At 37.2% G+C, this 24,314-nt stretch overlaps 2 long non-coding RNA genes across 2 annotated transcripts; one reads left to right on the forward strand and one right to left on the reverse strand.

The window, feature by feature from the left end:
- The first annotated feature begins 709 nt into the window (after window positions 1-709).
- LOC131740069 (uncharacterized) lies at window positions 710-2,049 on the forward strand. Its single transcript, XR_009330703.1, has 2 exons — window positions 710-1,269; window positions 1,845-2,049. It is a non-coding gene; the product is annotated as an uncharacterized LOC131740069 (long non-coding RNA).
- Window positions 2,050-4,786: 2,737 nt separating this feature from the next.
- LOC131740070 (uncharacterized) lies at window positions 4,787-17,169 on the reverse strand. Its single transcript, XR_009330704.1, has 4 exons — window positions 17,088-17,169; window positions 16,129-16,261; window positions 6,342-7,080; window positions 4,787-4,813 (listed from the first exon to the last, which is right to left on the reverse strand). It is a non-coding gene; the product is annotated as an uncharacterized LOC131740070 (long non-coding RNA).
- Between the last annotated feature and the right edge of the window lie 7,145 nt (window positions 17,170-24,314).

Consider the following 24,314-nt stretch of genomic DNA (forward strand, 5'->3'; position numbering starts at 1 on the left):
CCTTGTAACAATTCAGGCTACGCCGTCTTCGAAAGACCTGTGACTTGCTCAGGATTAAGTGAGGCCTGTCCAGTGTGGAAATGTGTCCTATTACGCCCTGCCTGAATGTATTACTGGCTTACTTAAATTGGTTTAAATTTACTTCATTTTTATTTTGCATCTACCAAATTGAAAATTGTTATTTTTTTATTAATTTTATCAAGAACTTGTAAAGTCCCTTTACATACCATAAGGCTCTCTAACGTAGGAATAAATAGTAAGTAAACCTTGTGTGTTTATAGGGAATACACCAATATGTATGCCCCTGTGGTTATTGATGATGATGATGATGATGATGATGATGATGATGGTAGCAGCAGTAGTTCAGCATTTGAGGATAATGTGGTGGCCATTGCAACAAGGTAATCCTATACAAACATTTACTAATAACGAAATCAGAAAAGTTCTGTATGAGGTAGGGAGATGATAGACCAGTGGTCCCCAACACTGTTCCTGGATGGCAACAACCAAGTAAGTTTTATAGGTCACCCTAAATCACCAACCTCTAAAGACTGGGAACACATGAAAGTTATTTATCAATTAACTTGTTCTATTAATGAAACTCTGGTCTTTTGAGGGCTGAAGGGTATGCAGGTATTTGTTCCAAATGAACTCTAAATTTTAAAAAAATCACCTGCTTAAAGTATCAAAATTAAAAAAAATTAAAGTCTTTGGAAATTGATGATTTAATGGTTATGTGTAAAACCTGCTGGATTGTTGCACATAGGATAATAGCACCACATTGAAGTGCATAATAATGCAGTTACTTATTTAAACAGTTTAACATCAAGCAGCAAGCACTCTACATTTAACTCTTCATTAGCTGCGCACAATCATGTTTTTACCTCTACTATTCAGTAATCATTCTTTAAAAAATACATAATAAAATGAATGGATGAAAAGGGTACAAATGCAGTGTTTGATTTATCAGTTTCATACACGCCCTTCACTTACACTTCAAGTTGAGTATTTTACCTTAGCCTGTAACACAAAATCCTAATGTTTGTACTGTAATTGTGAGCTATTGATGAATAAAGATTAAATTGTTTCTTAACAGGTAGAAAATGCTGAATCATTGGATGCTCTCAGAACTGTCATGATCAGAAACAGTGCTATGTTTCAGACAGCCGGATGTTTACGTTATGCTCAAACTGTGGAGGATAGAAAGACCATTGTTAAGGACTACCTTCGGTGGTATATTATATTTAGAAATCACTTTCAAATTCAAAGGTAATGGGTTTTTGTTACCATATAACCACCAACCAACATAAATGATAAACTTAAATATTTGAAGTTAGTGACATATCAAGAAAACAGTCTTTGTTAATCATATACACACACATAGAAGTAGTGAAGAAAAGTTTGTTTGCAAAATATGATTGGCCCTTTGGTGCGGCTATCATATGGAGTGTAGCAGTACTGAACATGTTTTTTTTTTTTTAAAGAAAAAGTATATTTTTTGTTGGAGCAGTTCAAATTGTTTTGTTAATGTATGCTAATAATTTACCCAGCTTTATAAATTGAGAATTAAAAAATCACAAAATGGAGCTAAGATTTATGTTCAAGTATACTTTATCCCTAGTGTTTGATTCAAATGTTATCATTATTTGTATTTATTTTTTACTTTTATGGTAATGTCAGATTTCAGGAAAATTAATTACAAGTAAATTCATGAGGAAATAAAAAATCTTAAATGACTATGAACTATAATACAAAACACAGGTCATTTGTATATTTAAAACCTTATAGCAGGTGTAGTTCCTAGTCTTTACTGGATCCATTTGATTTTATTATTTATTTTTCAGATTCAAGGATGGACTGGTCACTCTAAATCTCTACAGCAACACACAAGTGTTTTGGCTGATTACATGTGCTACAGTGGAAAGAAAATGACAGCTGCTGACATAGAGAATCTTTTTGGAGTGGAGTTTAGCTTAGCAGGTAGTAATAGACGCAGAGATGAGACCAGAATCATGGGTTACTGGGCAGACTACCTGATGGACTGTGAAGGTGTGTTTTTGTTTACATTTTTACTTTTGTGTGTGTGTGTGTGCTTCTTGTTCCACATACATTTTCACTAATAAAACAAATAGTTTTCCTAATAAATGCAGCTTTATTATAAAATATATTTCAATATTTATTTTAGAGTTCTTCCATAAAATAGTGGAACCGTCTGGTTTTCCCACAGTACAGCTGCACCTGTGTCATATGTAAATAAGCTTTCTGCAAGGTTTTTTTTTTTCCGTCAGGCCCTGCATGATGCTTAAGGCTATGCTTTACCAGATACATCATCACCTTATGATGAATAGTGCTTACGACTGTTGTATCCATGAGCAGGATACTTTAATATAAAGAAACTGTTTTTTTTTTTTTTTTTTTTAAAACACTTGCTATTCTATGGAAGCATGCTGTCATGTTTGTTATTGGTTATGTTTAAGATAAACTCTACCTTTGAATGTTTTACGTGGTCACTTTATATATGTGCACTCACTTTTCATGTTATTTTTCAAATGCTACACTTATTTTATTAATAGATTTGAATTATACTGTTTTCTGTGAAGAAATAGATTGTGAAGGGTTAAAAATTGTCATAAGATGATTTTAAAAATTGTAAAAAAAAATTATATCGGAACATACATAATATATTTGTATAAATATTTTTCAGAGCAAAATGAAGGGAGTTTCACTGGAGGACATATTGATGTTTGCCACAGGACTCCGAGCACTGCCACTTGCAGGGATGCAGCCACGGCCATCCATAGATTTCATTTACAATTCCACATTCCCCTTGTCCAACACCTGCGGAAATGTTATAAGACTTCCAGTCTCTGGCTCATACGGGCAATTCAAAACCAGCATGGATTTTGGAATACAAAATTCTCCAGGGTTTGGTCAACCTTAGATCATTGAGATTGTTACGGTGGTCTTTTCTGACCAACAAACTCAATCCCTATAATTACTTTTTGTACATGTTATGCGTTCTGCGTCGAGTCTTATGTAAAGTGTTAGCTATATCTAGAAAGATGGCTTGTAAAATGACTAAACTATGTGGGAGGAAGTGTACAGATGAAGTTAAATTGGATCCCAATTTATGAAGCATAACCTAGCCTAACTTAGCTGTAGTCCTACGAACATGCTTCTGCTTGTCATCTAGTTTTATTCAGCTTATTTGTGCTATAATAGTTAGGTTTGCTAATATCAACTAAGCAAAAGCAACACAGCATTAGATATTAGACATGTACAAGTCCCTGCAAAATGAACAGGTGACGACCTGGATTTCAATCTGAAATGTCAAGATGTATCATCAAGCAACTCTAAAGAAACTGGATTTAAAGAATAAGCATGTAAACACATCGCCTGCTGGCTAATTTTAAATGATCTTCCACAAAGTCTTTTGAAGGTAAACTTAAACATTGGATATCACAAAAAAACTAAATTAAAGCCTTAATAGGTGCAGTGGGATTTACTGATATTATGAAGGGCAATAGGAACTAAATAAAATAATAATGCATGTTATATTTACACCCTTAAAAAGAAAATAGTCATATTTGACAATTTATTTTTGTTGCAGAGCTTAATCCATACAGACTGCTGTTGGATGTGTAAATTTGTTATAATGACAGCAATACATTCATACCCAATGTCTCTACAGAGACTACTATTCAAACATGGTGTGAAATTGTGTGTTTGTTAGTGGCTACACAATGTCAAGATTTCTTTTCATTATACAGCATTTTATGTCCATTTTAATTGGCCCTGCGCACAGACGTTCTTTCAATGCAAAGTATAATGCTGGGAACTGAAAATTAAAAAAAAAAAAAAAAAAAACTTAAATGTGTTGTATCAGTTTATTAACAAAGATAGGCCACATGCTTTTTGTCTGCAATTATGCGTTTTTTATTCTAGGGAAACAATATACAGAATTCAAATTATAGGTATTCAAAAGAATGTAGTGTTTTTTCCCCAAAAAGGACAGTCCATTTGTGGTCAAAACTAAGATAAGGCTTGCATGTTGTATATAATACATACTGTTGTGTTACTTAAAACAATGCAAAAGAGCTACACATTAAAACACATTTACAAAAATTACAAATCACTAACTGGATTTTATTGAGTGGTAAAGTCTGAGCACCGGTATTCAGTACTGTGAGATCTTTAAGAAACGTACCAATTAACTTGTTAGCGTAATATAATGTGGAAAAAATATTTAAATGTACAGTCTTTGTGTATAAGGGAAGACCATGCAAGAACAACAAGTTAAGGGAGAAATTCAATATGGCCCATATTTGAAATAGCAGTAGGATACAGATTTGTTCAGTGCTGTATAATATTATCACTGAGCACTGGTAATATTATTGTAAAAGGTAAAGAAAAAATCATGTTAGCTACTGTGCCCGAGCACTGGTGGGGACAACATTTACAAATCTGCTATTTCCTTTAATTTAAAATACAAATTTACAGCAGACTCCCATGTTTGAGGCGATTGGAAGTTGCTTTCATGTTTTATTAGAGTAAGATAGTCCTGAAGGTTCTCATCTCCACAAGGACATGCATCTTGACCCAGTGTTTCACGTTCTTGTAGCTGTTCCTGTAAAACTGGGTATCCACAGTCTTGTGAATTAAACCTAAACATTAAAAAAAAATTAAAATATTTGATAGTGACTGAGAATTTAAAATTCAAACTTTTAAAATGTACTTTTCATCAAGGATCTATGTCTTGTCACATGGAAATGGAAGGCTTACTTGTCTTCCAGCAACTCCATCCAAAACTGACCTAATGAAAACAAAACATTAAATTAAATAACAAATTTCAGACTTGGGGTCAAATGCATTTAAATGAAAATTCAAATAACTTCCTGTTGAAAGCGTTCAAGCTTCTACTACCAAAACTAAATACAAATACTTGATCATGTACTTCCAAATGCATTTCAGATACTTGTATGTAACCCCTATTCATCAATGTGAAACCTTCTAATCACACCTACCAATCACCATCCATTCAACAGTCAGACTCACCTGTTCATGGTCTTCTCAACCTTTTGAAGGTGACCTGCTTTGAAGTACAAAGAGTAACAGTTGAGCAAACAAAGGCAATTTCAGTTATACAATTGACATTTATCAGATGCTTAGTTCTTCTGAGTAAATCACCAGCTGTAACAGTTTACAAACTTCATGTAAGTGTACCTATTAAGACAAACAAATGTTTTTCTTTCTTTTTTTAATATGAAGCTTAAGGTTTGGCCAGTAAAACAGTAGTGTAAATAAAAGATCCATCTCATTTATTACTCCAGACTATATAAATATACATTTTATTTATGATACTTCCAAAATCTGAGCAAAATCTGGACTGGGATTAATAGGTATATCATGTCCCAATTAAGCCCACCTGTTTTCCAATTAAGACTACTTTTTCCCTTCTTTCTTCAAGTTTGCATTTTAGAATAATTAGTTCTAATATTAAACCAATTGTTTTAGTTAGCAATTTTCCTCATACAGTTACCAATTATACAGATGTTCCAACTAAAATACAGAACATTAATCTCTTCATTGTTTTTTGTCTTTCAAAATGGCCACCAGGAAGTGACAGAAGATTGTTTTTGAAATACAAAAGTTCTGATCGACTTCAAATAAGTAACTTGGGCAGAGCAGTCTACTGAATTCATCAAGATTATTAACAAAATAAAATATCTATTATTAGAAGTTATAATTGTTGTAAGTGCTGGTGGGCTTGGTACACGGGCTTAATACGTACAGTTACCCTCCAACAAACTGCTTATACTTTCCTAATCTGATACAGCTGGTGATCTACTCAGAAGGACTAAACACCTGGTAAATGGGAATTGTATAACTGAAATGACTTACCTTTGTTTGTTGAACTGTGTCCTTATTTTGCACTTCAAATATGTCACCTTCATAAATTGAAAAGATCATCAACAGGTGAGTTTAATTAAGTTGAATGGATGGCAATTGGTGGTGTGATTAGCAGGTCTAATAATACCTCTACCAAGATGTGTATTTAATAGTATTTAAAAATGCATTTGAAGTGTAATGCACCTAGTTCAGAACATTCACATGCTAAGTGCAAGGGCAAACGTGCACTTGCATTGGACCCTGAGACTGAACTCAGATAAATATAATTTACAAGGCCCATCAGACAGAGGTGATATGATAACAATAATATAGATAGTTGAAAATACTTTTCCAGAATCTAGATACTTAAAGAATGCTATAGCTTGTACTCTTCCATATTACTAGATTATTTCATTTCAATATGTTTATGCACTACATAAATATAATTTCACCTTTGTTTTCTTAAATGTGACGACCAGGATTATATTCGCTGGTTTGCTGTAGAAGGTCCATATACATGACTTGCAGCACCTGAGAAGTCATCAGTCTGGGTTGATCGTAAAGTACAATGGATGGCAGACATTGTCCCGTTTTCTGTGCCGCAGTCTGTCCTTAGCCGCATGGGTACAACATTATGCTCGGACACACAGTTCATATAATTCAAAGCAATAACTGCAGGATTATTGTTTGTTGGCCCACATTTCAACCACATAATTTTCCTTGAAAATCGATCAATACATCCACTACCAGAAATGCCGTATGGTTTCAACTTGTCGTAACCATCAACATGCCATATATAGTTGGGCCCCATGGTATGATAGACTCTTCTTACAAATCTCCTGCTTCTCCTTCTTAAGCTTCCCACTGGGTTCATCTCAGGCAGCAGAGTCATTACATCCTTTCTTTTTACAGTTAAGTTGTATTTTTGTTTTAAAACCTGCCACATTGTCCTGTATCCAAACATCTGGCCAGGTCCCCTTAGCTCACTGCGAATTACAGCTTGCACTTAATGCAAGTTTAAGTAGTTGCCTCGTTTTCTTAGTCCCAGTTGATTTAAGCGATATGTCAAACTTCTCAAACTCATATGAACATCATGGTGGGTCTTCAACAAATCCAAAATTACTTCATATGTGTGTCCTTCACTGAAATATTTTTTTATTAGCTCTGATTCTGTATCCATATTCCAGATGTCTAAAAAGGAAGAATATAAGTTTATTTATTGATTATTGATTGCTTTACATGTGTATACAGTGCCTTCCCATAATAATTTGGCAAGCCCTAGAAATTATACAGTTTAAGTGTGGAAAACTGCTAAATATTCATGGTGTCACTATTTAGGTGTTTCCAGGTTGCTTTGCCACAGCACAGTGACATTCTCTTTGGTGTCCTTGGCTAAAGTGTTAGATACAGTTGCACCAAAAATAATATCTTTGTTAATCCATCCTTCATTCTGGTTAACTTCTGAACAGCTTATAGCAAAACCTTGAGTAAACAGAAATGTCTTGAGAGCTGCTTGGTTTCAGCATGGTGAGTGTGCACACTGGTTAACTACCCACCCTGTTATCCATTATATACATAATCACACATGTAATGTCTTAATTGCTGAAAGTTACCATTACATTAATGTATGGGGGCAGACAAATTATGTAAGCATTAAAAATGTTCTGTTTGTAACAAACTTACCTAGTGTACAATAACCAAACACCTAGGCCATAAGTGTATACTAGCACCGAGCATAAAACATTCAATACTACAGTCCCAGCAGGTAAATCAATACAGCAAAAAACAAGGATTTCACGAGAACCAAGGGAGTAAATTTTAAACAGGATAGGTTTATTATGTCTATTTGTATATAGTACTAAGTACAGGTGTACCCTGGAGTAATCAGAACAGTAAGTCTTAAGTAAGATCAGAAATCTGGCAAATATCAACCCTGACTCAATGGTAAGCAAACTAAACATCCAGGTTGGTAGAACAAACAATATCCAGTAGAACTATTAGTAGAAGAAACTACCCAGTATATCTCTAGATAATCCTTCAAGGAGCACACCAACACTGCAATGCTAATCACATAAAAATGCAATTGGAATATATATATATATATATATATATATTATATATATTATATGAACAGGCCTTTGTACCGATAATCACAATACCAATGTATAGCAAAACCATTAATAATCTGCCTCGCTGTTGGAACTTGAGTAAGCAAAAAAGAAAAAGAGAGGGAAGGAGACAACAAAAAAATACAGGCAAGCCAACCAATAATCAGGCTGTTCATTCTATGGCCCACGCAGTTGCAATAATTATATCCAAGTGTATGAGAACTTAAAAGTTTCAGTCCCGGGCTTGATATTAAAACGCACCCAGAAAGTAACAAAACAAACAAAAACAAACCAATAAAGTTCTAGAAAAATAACACAACAATCCAGCAATCCCAAAAGAACGCTCTCCAAACAAAAACCCGAATGGCCATCCAAAAAATATTTGTAATCCAAACTGCAGCAAAAAATAGAAAAGGATCGATCTCACCTGGTTATGATGAATCCGTGTGCAAGTCCTCCAGTTCATACAATGTTGGGAGTTGCCATTTGCTTGACTATCTTCTCTCGTTCCGTTGTCCCGTAAAAGCAGTAAAGTATCAAAGTAAATATATAAATCAAACCAACTGGAAGAAAAATAGGACCCAAAACGGAAGTATTGCCCAACGAGCACTGAGCAGCATGTGATACTAGCTACTGCACTAGTATTAGTCGAACCCGCTATAGAAACTGGTAAAAACGAAAACACGGTTGTTTGACATAACACCGACTAGAAGCATGCTATACACAGACTAACTCGTTTTTTCTGCCGTTTGAACAGGTTGCCTGTAAATTCTCTCTCTGTCTCTAATAACTCCGTATTTTTTCTCTCTCTTAAACAGACTTTCAAAACCCTTTTTTATACCCTATCGGTCTCGAGCTTTTAACCAAAGGAAGCTCCGCCCCCAAGTACGGAAAACAGTAATGGCCAAAATACGTAAAACGAATTAGTCTAGGACCATAGCGTTTTAACCCAAATATAAACAAATGTACCCAGCACACGAACTAAAACAATAATTGCCCCAAGAGTTTATTTTTAAACCAGGCAAGTATATAGATTATATATACACGTATGTATGGCGAAATATTAAGGAGCTAATTAATTAAAAACGCTGTCATGAAATAACTAGATTGCCTGGCCAGGCTTACTGGCATTCACTTAAGAATGCGCAGGTGCTACGCTTCTTGCAGCACATTGTGTGGCGGTTGCCACATAGTCCCCGTCCCCCCCCCCCCCCCCCCATCCGGAGGTACCGGGGTTTTTGCTCCAAAATACCGTTTTAAATTGACCACATTCAAAGTTTCACTTTTTGACTGGTCTGTCCACTGAACCCTATAATTGACAGGACCCAACTTTTTCACAATCACAGCTGGCCCTGACCACTTAGGGGCAAGCTTTGCAGAGAAATTAGCAGTGGCATCAGATAATGGATGTGTCCTTACCCACACTAACTCCCCTATTTGAAACTGTACATTTCTCCTATGTGCATTATAATATTTTGCTTGACGTACCTGTGCTATTCCAATCCGCTGTTCTACCTCTTTTACTAGGTTTTTCTGGCGTTCCACCACCGTATACTGCTGAGAACCAGGAGAGGGAGCTACAGCAATTAACTGGTCCAGAGGGCCTTTAAGAACGCGTCCCACTGCCAACTCAGCTGGAGACAAACCAGTGGTTTCATGCTTAGCAGAATTGATAGCAAAGCAAAACTCAGTGAGCCATTCATCCCAGAGCTGGTGATTCTCCCCCACGAACGAGGCTATCAGTTTTTATTGTCTGGTTTGCTCTCTCCGTGAGATGATAAGCCGTCGTCAACTTTCGGATGACCCCCCACGATTTGCACACTTCCTCCATTAGCTGGCTCGTGAACTGAGGCCCTCAGTCTGAGACTAGGTAATGCGGGGTACCCCACCGAGTGAAGATCTCCTGAATGAGGATTCGGGCGATACTCTGTGTTTTACTATTGCGAAGGGGAAAGATTTCCACCCATTTAGTAAAATAATCAATCACCACTAACAGGTATACATTGCCTTTTCTGCTTCGTGGAAAAGGTCCCATTAAGTCCACTCCTAACTTTTCTCCTGGCTCACCGACCACCATTGGTTGCAGTAAGCCTGCTGGTTTACTATTAGCTGGTTTATATTGTTGGCATATACTGCATTCCTTCACATGTTGCCATGTATCTTTGCGCACCGTGGGCCACCAAGCCACCTCTAAAATCCTGAGCAAAGTCTTCAGCCGTCCTAAGTGTCCACCCAAAGGATTATCATGAAAATAACATAAAAACGATTGTGCAAGTCCAGGGGGCACCACCAGCTGAAATCTATAACCCCCTCCTTTGATGGGGATTCTACGGTAGACCAACCCCTGTTGTTGGACAAAGGTAATCCGGTTAGGTCCTGCCGGAGATGGCATCTTCCCCTCACCGAGAAACTCGAGCACCATTGGATCCTTTGCCTGTGCAGCCGCCACCTCATCGAGTGAAGTAGGAAGATCAGTCCCGAAGTTGTTCTTTCTCATACCCACAGCTATAATAGCCACAGGAACGACCGGCGCACGTGACAGGGCATCAGGGACTACATTGATGCTGCCTGCTCTGTATTCCACTGTGAAAGAAAACTGCTGAAGTCTCAGTGTCCACCGTGTCAACCGAGAAGATGTCTTCGGCGCATTAAAAGCCCATGTTAGTGCGGCATGATCCGTCACCACGTGAAACTGCACTCCCTCTAAGTAGTGACGCCACTTCTCCACTGCCCACACTACTGCCAGACATTCCTTTTCAGAAGTGGAGTAATTGCATTCTGCCCAGTTAAGCACCCTGGAAGCATATGCAATCATGTGCTCTTCCTTTGCTTCTCTCTGGGCAAGCACGGCACCCAGCCCCACCTCGCTAGCATCTGTATAGACCCAGAAGGTCTTCGAAAAATCTGGGTTTGATAAAACCAGAGGAGCTTGAAGAGCTTTCTTAAGCACCTCCAGGCTGGTCTGGCAGGCTGTTGTCCATTCCCACTTCACATCCTTCTTTTTAAGATGGTTGAGGGGAGCTGCAATGTCTGCAAAACTTAAAATGAATTTATGGTACCAACCTGCCAATCCAAGGAAACGCTGTACCTCCTTAAGATTGGTAGGTACCGGATAGTCTTGTATGGCTTTTACCTTCTCCGGGTCAATGGCTACATCTTCCTTAGACACGATATGCCCTAAAAACTTCAAGGTGTTTTTAAAGAAGTGACACTTGGCCAGGTTCAAAGTGAGACCTGCTTGATGCAGTTTCTTAAACACTAGCTCAAGGTCCCTCAAATGTTGGGTCTCACTGGGAGAATAGAGGATGATATCGTCTATGTAGACAAAACAACAGCGTCCTCTCAACTCTCCCAGCACATGTTTCATGAGACGTTGGAAAGTAGCAGCAGCGTTCTTAAGTCCAAAAGGCATCACTTTGAACTGAAACAACCCAAATGGAGTAGCAAAAGCAGTTTTCTTTTTCGAGTCAGGATCCATGGCAACTTGCCAATATCCTGAGCGTAGATCTAGTGAGCTAAACACCGCTGCTCCATTCAGTGACTCCAAGATGTCATGGACACAGGGCATGGGGTAGGCGTCAAACTGGGTTTTGTTGTTCATCCTTCGGTAGTCCACACAGAAACGATAAGATCCATCACGTTTCTCGATCAACACCACCGGAGCAGACCAATCTGACGAAGATGGTTCAATCACGCCATCCTCTGTCATCTGATGAAGGTGTTCTTTAAATCAGTGCTTTTTTGAAGGGGCATCTCATCTGTAGTATAGATGGTGTGAGTACAAACTGTAGTCATGCCTAATTGGGAGGTGCACACGGCAGGCCATTTCTTCATGAGTTGCCGGAGATCCTGTCGCTGCATCCCGTCGTGTGTATCAGTAGGGGTATGCTCCTCTGTACCCTGGGCAAGACATGTAGGTGCATCAGGCTTCTTAGAGACAGCCAAGTAAAGATGTATGCGAGGCACGTCAGGCATGTTTTGTACTTTCCATGATGATTCCCACTCCATCCTGGGCAAGAATGGATAATATGCATATCCATTTTGTCCTTTGACTCCATACTGTCTCTTACGCAGATCAATCACGGTAGAGGTTTTATATAAAAAATCCAAACCAAGAATCAAAGGAAATGCCAGGTGTTGGTCTGACATAACATAAGTGTCGACCGACCAAATTTCGCCATGAAAATCATATGTAAGGCAGACTTTCCCTAAAGCGCTATGAGACTGTCCATCCGCCAACACAAAGGCTTGATCCTCACATGGCTGCAGCACGTCACTTGGCTTCTGAATTTGATGCCATAATTGGTTTTTCATTAAAGTAAATGTACAACCTGTGTCCAGTAATGCAGAAATGTGTGTGTTCCTTACCCCAACCTTCACGACTAATAGAGTCAATCCTGAGAGACTGGGGGTATCCGGGATGGATCTTCGGATATTTTGCATTACACTCACCTCTGCTGGTTTTCTTAAGGCTCCTTTGGTTCCTTTCTTTCCGGTGATATCTGTGGAAGTTTTATTATTTACTTTAGCCCAATACTGTTTCTGCTCGCTCCAGTCCCTTTCGATCCTGGTGCCTACGCAAACCAGATCAGTCACAGTACTCACTGTGCCACGGAGACCACTGGCGAGCTTTGGGTTGCTGTTATTCAGTATTTGTCGGACAATCTCTGTTTCCGTTATGTCCGGCTTCCACCTCAAGCACAGTGCGCGATAATCATATGCAAAATCTCTAATACTTTCTCCAGGGGACTGTACTCTGTCACGTAGCCTATCCTCTACAGTAGTGAGAAAATCTTCTGGGAGAAAAGCTTTCAGGAATTCATTTTTAAAATGACTCCATGAGCATATTCCATGTTTCTCAGTCATCCACCAGCTTTTGGCAGACCCCTTTAACACTGAAGATAATGTTGCCATAATTTCAATGTCTCTTAATGGCCGCAAAGCTAAAAACTCTTCACACAAATCAATATATCCCACTGCATCACTGCTCTTGTCACCTCCAAACAAAAGGAAAATTAATTTTTATCGGCAGTTTAGGGTCATGGGCCCCTCTAGAAGTGATCTCTGGCTCCTCCGTCCTGCGATCAGCTGGATGGGACCTTGATGTATGAAGGCGCGATGGTATTGCCGACACTCTGGGGGTACTGGCTCTTCTCTCTAGCTTCTTAAATTCTCTGTCCCAATGCTCATTCCAACGGTTAAAATAATCCACCACTGACCGCTCCAGCTGAGCAACAGATGATTCCGTCAAACTATCGACCCTCTGGAACTGGGTGTCCACATATTACCGAAAAGACTCCTCCCTATTAATACTGCTGCTTTGTGCCAGATTAAAACTTTCCTCAAGCGTCTTGACCTGTTCAGTTATCTGAGCCAGCCTATTACCTAACTCTAAGGTTTGCCGTTCCTCAGACAAGCACTGTTCTCCTATTTCCTCCTCTGCCTCATCAGGGTCTGGCTCATTAATGTACAATTCACTCAACAGGGAGCCCACTTCAACAATTGGCTCTCTCGGTCTTCTCTTGGTGATATAAACACTAGGTGGTTCTACTAACATATCAGAGGGACCTATCTCTCGAAACGGGGTTAACAAATCAAAAGACATGACTACAAAATACTACGCCAGAATGCTATAAAAAACGATGCAAGCTTACAACTTAACAAAACTCTTATCCACTCTAACTTAGTCCCCGTACGGGCCACCGCTTCTGTAACAAACTTACCTAGTGTACAATAACCAAACACCTAGGCCATAAGTGTATACTAGCACCGAGCATAAAACATTCAATACTACAGTCCCAGCAGGTAAATCAGTACAGCAAAAAACAAGGATTTCACGAGAACCAAGGGAGTAAATTTTAAACAGGATAGGTTTATTATGTCTATTTGTATATAGTACTAAGCACAGGTGTACCCTGGAGTAATCAGAACAGTAAGTCTTAAGTAAGATCAGAAATCTGGCAAATATCAACCCTGACTCAATGGTAAGCAAACTAAACATCCAGGTTGGTAGAACAAACAATATCCAGTAGAACTATTAGTAGAAGAAACTACCCAGTATATCTCTAGATAATCCTTCAAGGAGCACACCAACACTGCAATGCTAATCACATAAAAATGCAATTGGAATATATATATATATATATTATATATATATTATATGAACAGGCCTTTGTACCGATAATCACAATACCAATGTATAGCAAAACCATTAATAATCTGCCTCGCTGTTGGAACTTGAGTAAGCAAAAAAGAAAAAGAGAGGGAAGGAGACAACAAAAAAATACAGGCAAGCCAACCAATGATCAGGCTGTTCATTCTATGGCCCACGCAGTTGCAATAATTATATCCAAGTGTATGAGAACTTAAAAGTTTCAGTCCCGGGCTTGATATTAAAACGCACCCAGAAAGTAACAAAACAAACAAAAACAAACCAATAAAGTTCTAGAAAAATAACACAACAATCCAGCAATCCCAAAAGAACGCTCTCCAAACAAAAACCTGAATGGCCATCCAAAAAATATTTGTAATCCAAACTGCAGCAAAAAATAGAAAAGGATCGATCTCACCCGGTTATGATGAATCCGTGTGCAAGTCCTCCAGTTCATACAATGTTGGGAGTTGCCATTTGCTTGACTATCTTCTCTCGTTCCGTTGTCCCGTAAAAGCAGTAAAGTATCAAAGTAAATATATAAATCAAACCAACTGGAAGAAAAATAGGACCCAAAACGGAAGTATTGCCCAACGAGTACTGAGCAGCATGTGATACTAGCTATTGCACTAGTATTAGTCGAACCCGCTATAGAAACTGGTAAAAACCAAAACACGGTTGTTTGACATAACACCGACTAGAAGCATGCTATACACAGACTAACTCGTTTTTTCTGCCGTTTGAACAGGTTGCCTGTAAATTCTCTCTCTGTCTCTAATAACTCCGTATTTTTTCTCTCTCTTAAACAGACTTTATTTTTAAACCAGGCAAGGATATAGATTATATATACACGTATGTATGGCGAAATATTAAGGAGCTAATTAAAAACGCTGTCATGAAATAACTAGATTGCCTGGCCAGGCTTACTGGCATGCACTTAAGAATGCGCAGGTGCTACGCTTCTTGCAGCACATTGTGTGGCGGTTGCCACATGTTTACCAATATTATACCTACATTGTGGCATATGAAACATATTGTGAGAGTGGCAACAGTCATCAATTGAATCAAGCATTGGTAGCTTGAAATCATGGAATTAAAGTAATTGATTACATTGAACTGCACTAACTACAAATAAACACACACACACATTATATTTTATATATATATATATATATATATATATATATATATATACACACACACAGTCACAAACTAAAGTATTGGCACTCTCCATTTGAAACAATGTTATTCACTAATTTAATTAGTTTAATAAATATTGTTTATTAAACTATAGTTCTTTAGCAATGATATGTTTTTGAAGTTCACTGAACACTCATTCATTCATTCATTCATTCATACTAGTGAAGACTGCAGGTACATTATTTGAGTTCAGACATGCGGTGGAAATACTCATGTCTGTGACTCTATAGCGATCTCTGGAGTGGCAGTAATTAGCACCCCTGTCTTAACTTAATTCAATCAACTGTAATATTCCTCTCTAAGCTGAATCAGTGTTCAAAAAACAAAGGCGGCAGGAAAAAAGTGTCACTTGGTTATGACGATTCAACAAGGACATACACTTGCTCCAAAAAGTATTGGTCACTTGTTACATTAAATATTTACACTTACCTTGTACAACAAATGAAATACCCTGGGCATAGAGTTAGTGGATCAAAAAATAGGTACTACTACTCCCGTTCATTTTTAATTAAAAGTTTAATGGAATTAAATGAATTTTTTGCCAATATAGACGGAAATAATAATAATTATTATTATTTATTTCTTAGCAGACACCCTTATCCAGGGCGACTTACAATCGTAAGCAAATACATTTCAAGTGTTACAATACAAGTAATACAATAAGAGCAAGAAATACAATAATTTTTGTTCAAGTGTGACAAACCACAATTCAATAATACAGCAAATAATAATAATAATAATAAAAGGATATATACAGTCTATGCTGGGAAAACAACTTACCCTGTGATGTTTCACCTTCATCATTGCCTTCTGCTGGGCTTTGTGGTAGGAACTGCACTGATTTTCCACAGCAACCGCAGAATGACCTACTGTTCCCCAAAGTATTACCACAAAATGGACAATACATCCTAATCTAGAAAAAAAGAGTTATATTTTTAAGCATTAACTTAAATATAAAGGACTTCATAAAAACAACACTTCTATAAAATGTCACAAAGATTAACAAACGTGTCTTGTATAGCAAAATTGATTGGCCAAAAAATTCCTCAGATGGGATTTTTTATTATTTTTTTTTTATTAGTATTACAGCTCCCGAGTCTCAAGACCTTAGGTAATGAAAATACATATTCCCCTAGTGAAGTGCACATGTCAAAGCACATTCACCGTGTAAAAACATGGAACATGTGGATGGAGACATTTGCGGAACCCCGGTCACGTTAAATTTGACTTGACTGTTCCGTTTACAAAGCGGGGTGTTCACTGGGAGGACCCTACCATCACAGCAAACGGTGCTATAAATACTGTATAATCAAAAGCTTTCATGGTAACCTACCTGGATAGTTGTATTCATGTTAAAAAAATTAATCTAACTGCGTTATTAAAACAGCTTTTCATAATTAGGAGGAATCGAAGGGCAACTCCTCTCTGCTTTGCCCAAGTTCAGCCTACACTCCTCGTAAAAGTTTACACATAGGTATATTTAAATTCTTAAAAGGAAGACAGAATGCCTCATAAAGTTACACCATTATGTAATCACTCATATCTATAAAATAGCTGCTCTACATAGACTGTAGTAGTGGTGTGGAAGCTCGGCGCTCTTTACAAATTTATAATGCAGGCTACTATTTTGTATGCTCCATTTTTCAGTCCCACCTTTACTACGGTAATAATATTGTTTTTATAGAAAGAAAATGTGTGTATATATAGAGAGAGAGCGAAAGAGATAGAAAAACACATACCCAAAAGTGTACAAAGACGACAGCTTCCACGGTCCAGGATCACAGTAACTGATAAATATTCATCCAATCGGAGATCTGATTTATGTCTTTCCACAACCAACACCCGCCCACTTGTTTATGTCATTCCGTTTATAGGATTTGATTTGTATGGTGCTTTTTTTTTTTTTTTAAGATGTACGCGTTTTTTTTTTTTTAGTTTGTACGCACATTTTAAGATGTACGCATTTTTTTTTTGTTTTTGTACGCACATTTTAAGATGTAAGCCTTTTTTTGTGTTTGTACTCAAATTTTAAAATGTAAGCCTTTTTTTGTGTGTTTGTACACAGATTTTAAGATGTAAGCGTTTTTTTAATTGCAGGTAAGCTTTTTTTTTTTTTTAATTGCAGCCCTCTACTGTTTTTCCTTAGGTATTAAAGGGGAAATCAAGTGTGTGTGTGTGTGTTGCATGTTCCCATGTTGCTACAACTTCAAGTAAGGTATGTGAATTGTTTTTATTATTATTATTTTGACATCCTAACCATTTATTTTAAATAGTGTTTTCAAGATGGCTTCATATGTACCCTTCAGAAGAACTTCAGAACTACGTTTCTCATTATCCTGCTCACATATGTATGATAGGAGGAAATGGGAAATGTAGTTCTTCCAAAGGGTACAGAAAAAATTAAAATAATGCACACACCTTACTGTTGTAAGAACATGTAACACACAATACAAAAAAAAAAAAATTGGAATAGGTGGCGCCGGATATGTCAATTGTCATCTTACTGTAAAAGCACTATTTAAATGTCTACAGGCCTGCTCTGTACTATTCTACTGTATAAATGAAGGGAAAGTTTGATATTAAAAAAGTTGTTTGGATGCCTAATTTTATTTATGTAGTTTTACATTAATGCTTAAAATGTTTATCTGTAACACGCTATTCATCTTTGTATAGTTGAGGCCTTTGTACACATGTTATACTTCTCATTGACTTGTAATTGTTTGAACTAATTAAGGCTATACCTTTGGAGTGTGTAAACCAGGGGCATGACTGTACTCTTTCACATGAGAGTTATGTCATCATTCCTGGTTGTCTTTGCACTGTCTTCCCTTCCCTATTTCTCAAAGTGTTTGAAATAAACGCTTTATTTCAAATTTAAATATGTGAAATCTTTCATTTTGACATACTGCATAATTATTTATTACTGAATTATTCTGTTAGATCTTGCACTTAATTTACCAGGTACACATAGATTACATTTTAAAGTAAGTAATATATTTTAAACATATTGTAAATACCCAATTCATATATGAAAAATACATATTTAGTATGGATCAGTATATTATTTGTAATATAAAAAGTATTTGTTTTTTATATTTAACATGTATGTATGTATGTATGTATATATGGATAAATATTTTAAAATACATTTTGAATATAGATTTTTGTATATGACTAATATATTTATCCATGCAGTTGCAATATATGTTTTGGTCCATCAACAATATATAATTTTATTATGTGGCCATATATTTTATATGTTTCATATACCCAAAACCGGCCAATTTTGTGGTATTTTAAATATATTTATGTATGTATTCCCATAACTGACTAATATATAATGGACAATTTATTTCAAATATGTGCTTTTCTATATATTTTAAATATATGGTTCTTCTGTATGGGCGGTGCTATGTTTTGAATGCAGTTTATTCATATTGTCGCTTCAATAAGTGCTGGCAGCAACAACCTGCTTGTTTCTCTCCCGGTCGACTGTATAATTATTAAAAGTGAACTCCACCAACACATGTACTCATTCTTGCCAACATTTGAAAGCTGTTCAGAGGGATTGTCTCTTGGGGGGGGGGGGGTCATATGCATCATACACATGTGAGGAGTCATAAGTAAAACAACTCTCATTATTATATAATAGACGTACCTTCCCCCCCAACTCAACACGACACGACACGACCATCATGACAGTAAAAATAGACATAATGAAGTGTTCTTACCTTTATGTAAGTTAGTGATCTGCAGATGTGTCGGCCGCACGAAGTATTGTGCAGAATACATGATTTTTTTCTATGGGTAAATATCGGGACTTTTTTCTTATGCATCGGGACGCGGGACATTTGCTAAGAAGACTGTCCCGACCATATAGGGACTTTTGGCATTTATGTGTACTTTTAGTGTACTCTCCATGATGTTGTTGTTTTGTTTTTTTGGTGTCTGTGACAAAACTCAGAATTGACTATTTTCCTCAGGATTTTCTGTGATCAGTGATCCGAAATCTGTCTTTGCTTCCCGCCTAAACATTTTGATTCTTGTGCTCCCTGCTGCTTGTGACGTTATGATCACAGAACGGTGCTATAGGCTAGAAAGGTGTTTACTGTTTCCTTAGCAATGTTCTTAACCACCATGGCAGAAACCTGTTTATGTGCAAAATGACAAGGTGACTGTGTGTGTTAGAGAGGGGCTGCATGTATTGAAACAATGAATAAAGTCGGATGGAGACTTTTTTGCGTGACTCAAGTTGAGTCACGTCTTTTGAGCAGGGAGTTGAGTCGAGTCTTTGCTGCAGTGACTCGAGTCAAGTCGAGTCACGAAAAATTGTGACTTGATTCTTATAGTCTATCATCTGTATTGAAAAATAGCTTGCAATTTGGAAAAACCTCAACCCCCGGTAGAGATTAATCTTTTGGTGTTTTTGGGATAGACTAGGTCCTAATACATCCATCTAGGGTGGGTACGTCATTGGAAAAATAAAAAAAATACAGACCATATTCCATGTAATTACCTGAAATTAATATTTTAGAAACTATACAGGGGTTGTATTACAAATGACAATAACTGGGGTTTTACACACTGAATTAACACAAAAGTGGTATCAATGTATTCAGCAAGGCCTGTGTTTTTGTTTAATATGTCATAGTTATGAGTAATATAATCATGTGCTGTTGTTAGGGGTCAAAGGTTACATCAAGTCATTTTCTGTGGTGATTTTGGAAATTCTGAGTTTAGATAACCCTCAGATGTGTTCTGCCAGAGCTAGAAGTGATTAAGAAGGTTAGCAATATTACTCAGATTATGTGTCAGCTTTTTACCAATTATATTTGCCACATGTCTTACCATTTGGTTCTGACAGAGTGTCAAAACTGCCCCTTTTTTTACAACGGAATGTGTAATTTTCTGAACATTCTGTGAAAATGTACAGTATTCTGATTACCTAAATTCTATGCAAGTTATACATCTATTAAACACTCTTTGTTTCTCCATTATATTTAACATCATGTTTTTCAATATTTTCAGAGGTAGAAGACATTTTTAGATACTATTATCTATGCTCTTGGACATAAAGTATTTCATCCTGTATATGTAACATGCTAAGTCTTCAATTGAGATTGCAAAATCTAACTGTTAAAAAACATTGGTTATTGCTGTTCAGTTTCTTACTAGATAGGGAAAATACTTTTAACCTTCCAGCTGCCTATCACCCAGGTATGAAAGTGAGCAGTGTTACAGTACAGAGTTCTATAGAACGTGGAAGCAAAACATTTATATTTCTCAAATCTCTGAAGATAAACTCAAGAAACTGCCAAGCCAGCACATACAACTGGGACAGCTGTACATTTTGAAAGAGTTGGTAAGTTTGTTTCATATTGATATGCTTATTAATCATGAAGACATTCCTTTAAAAAAAAGTAAATGTATCCCACACTAGATGAGTTTTAAATAAAACCGAAATGATCATATCTCAATTTGTTTTTATTTTGTGAATTGCTATCTTTGTGGTTTATTTTGTTGCTCAGGAGGTTTTCAGTCTGTCAGTATGTTCTTTATGGTGATATATATATATATATATATATATATATATATATATATATATATATATATACACACACACTACTGGTCAAAAGTTTTAGAACACCTCCATTTTTCCAGTTTTTATTGAAATTTACGCAGTTTAATGTCTCAATGTACTCTGAAATTAAAGCATAGAACAAATAAACAATTGGAGATAAAAAAGAAATCATGGAATCGTTTTGTTTAACAAAATTTAATCTAAATTTTTGACTCATCAATATAGCCACCTTTTGCAGATATAACAGCCGAACACACTCGTGGCATTCTTTCTACAATGGAAATCAAATATTGTTCGGAAAGTTCTTCCCAACACTGTTGCAGAAGTTCCCACAAATGTGTTGCACCTGTAGGTTGCTTTGCTTTCACCCTTCTGTCCAGTTCATCCCAAACCAGCTCAATGGGGTTTAAGTCTGGAGACTGTGCTGGCCATTCCATGATTTGAAGCCTACCGTCTTGTTCTTTTCTTCTAAGGTAGTTCTGACATAGCCTGGAGGTATGTTTTGGGTCATTATCTTGCTGTAGGATGAACCCCTGACTAACTAGGTGCATACCAGAGGGTATTGCATGACGCTGCAAAATGCTGTGGTAGCAGTTTTGGTTCAGGGTGCCACTCACTCTGTGCAAGTCGCCGACTCTGGATCCAGCAAAACAGCCCCAGACCATCACGCTTCCTCCTCCATGTTTGACAGTTGGTGTCACACACCGAGGAACCATCCTTTCGCCTACTCGACGGCGTACAAAAACCCTGCGTGATGAACCGAAGATTTCAAATTTTGATTCATCGGTCCATAAGACCTTCTTCCAGTCTTCAGTAGTCCACTGGCGGTGCTTCATGGCCCAGGCAAGCCTATTTTTCTTATTTTGCCATCTTAGCAATGGCTTTCTTACTGCCACTCGACCTGTCAAACCTGCAGCTCGAAGTCTTCTCTTCACAGTTGAAACTGAGACTTGCTTACTTCGACCAGTGTTAAGCTGTGCTTGAAGCTGTTGTCCTGTGAGCCGCCTATCACGCAAGCTGTTGACTCTCAGAAACTTGTCTTCTGATTCTGTTGTGGCTTTGGGTCTGCCAGACCTCTTCCTGTCAGAGTTTCCACCAGTTTCCAAGTGCCTTTTGATGGTGTAGGAAACTGTACTCACTGACACCTTGGCTTTCTTTGCAATTTCTCTAAAGAAAAGACCTACACTTTTAAGGGTTATAATGGTCGGTCTGTCTTCCTTTGTTAATTGCCTTTTTTCTCGCCATTATGAGAGTGTAACAGGGCGAGCAGCCCTGTACATTGTTTTGTTTATTTTATTTTAGAACGAGGGTTCCCCCTCCGCCCCTGTGCAGTGTATTGTGTATTTATTTTTATTGTATTATATTTATGACTGCGAGCACTGTATGTTTTATTGTTTTGTTTAGTGACGGCGTAGCCGTTTGTTTATTTTATACTGTTTAGTAATGTGGATGGGAAGCCCCATCCACATGGTATTTTAAATAAATAAATAAATAAATAAATAAATAAATACACAATACACTGCACAGGGGCGGAGGGGGAACCCTCGTTCTAAAATAAAATAAACAAAACAATGTACAGGGCTGCTCGCCCTGTTACAGAGAGCAATATACTACTTCCTGCAGTACAATACTGTCCAAATAATGCTTAAGAGGGTGTAGTAACACAGTCTGTTTCAACACTGCTTTTATACAGACAGAGGGTTTCTAAGTAATCAGCAAAAGTTGGGACACCTGTAGGAATTGTTAGCATCAACTTTCAAGGCTTAATTTACTTCCATTGCTGCAGAACAGCTGTAAGTTGTTAACCCATTACTTGTTCCCGGAAAAGGCCTTTTTGTATAACTCTGAAATGTACATTATTTTTCAGTTTTTGGTAACCTAAACTTTTTTTTTTAAGTTTACCGCTTACCTTTGTACCATTTCAGGTTATTCACTGGACTTGAACTGCTTAAATTTCAATAAAAACTGGAAAAATGGGGGTGTTCTAAAACATTTGACCGGTAGTGTGTGTGTGTGTGTGTGTGTGTGTGTATATATATATATATATATATATAAATTTCGATTGGAGTAATGCCTAATATATCCATCCAAGATAGCCAGTATTACTGTAATAAGCCAGTGCTAAACTACACAAACATGTACAAGTTAAATTTCCATTCTACTTGTACAGTACTTTAGACATTAAGGGCCATATTAATAAAACTTAAGTTGTTTTTTTAACGTGAAAACAAAACAAATGTTTGAAAGCGTCACACATAAACAATAATAAACCTTGAAGGATGCTAATGTAGGTGTTACTAAAAGCAGTTTGATGTTTATTTTTTATTTTGATGGATGTGACAATAAACACATTTTTTTATATGTAGGAGAATGGAATCAAGTAGTGGAGAACCAAGTGCAAAGAAGAAGAAGAGCACAACAAACTGGGAAAGGTGCATCAGGTGCCAAATACAATCAAAGGAATCCCTGAGCAATGCAACTAAGGAGGCAATTGAAAGGTTTTCACTGGCGGCAGAAGAGGCGAGATGAACCATTTTTTAGGTTGCAGCAAGAAGATTTGTCCAGTAGGGTGGTTTTCTGGCACAAAAGCTGCTACAAAACCTATACATTACATAATGTTAAAGACCAAATAACAACAAGTACATCAGAAGCTTTAGCATGCAATAAGGCGCAAACACCCTCAACCAGATCAAGTGGGGTCGGAACACAAGATTTCAACAGATGTATAGTTTGCAACTGTTTGAAAAAGCATGGTGATTGCAAACTATTCACTGTTAAAACCTTGAGATTTCAGGATAAATTGGTTCAAGCTGCTTCTTTACGAAAGGATGACACAATGTTGGTGAAAATAGCCATTGGAGGGAAAGATCTGGTTGCTGCTGGAGCACATTACCACAAGCAATGTCATGCTCACTATATAAGTGAACACAATATTAAGGCACAGCAGAGAAAAATGGTAACTATATAACACAGCAGAATCCCTTCATAATGCTGCATTCACAGCATTATTAGAAGAGATGGAGTCTTGACTTTATAGGGGGGAAGTCCTTGACATGGGGAAAGTGGTGGAAATCTTTCTAGGGAAACAAAACTTGATATGTATCCAGTACATAAGCTGAGAGCAAGACTGTTTTTAAGGGAAGAGGGTCAAAGCCAGAGCTAGTCTACTTCAAGGATCAAGTGGAAGTTGACATCATACACAGAGAATCGGAGATCCAGGAGATAGATGACGTAGCAGATGAACAAGCACCAACTACAGAAGAAAATAACACCATGAAGACTCTTTTTGCAGCAGCTGCAATCCTTAGATCTGATTTAAAAGATGTAAAGGGTCTTGTAGTGAATCCAATCGACTGCACTGATATCACTTTGGAAAAAGCAATGA

This window comes from Acipenser ruthenus, chromosome 12, assembly GCF_902713425.1.
Source record: "Acipenser ruthenus chromosome 12, fAciRut3.2 maternal haplotype, whole genome shotgun sequence".
NCBI classification, from domain to species: Eukaryota; Metazoa; Chordata; class Actinopteri; order Acipenseriformes; family Acipenseridae; genus Acipenser; species Acipenser ruthenus.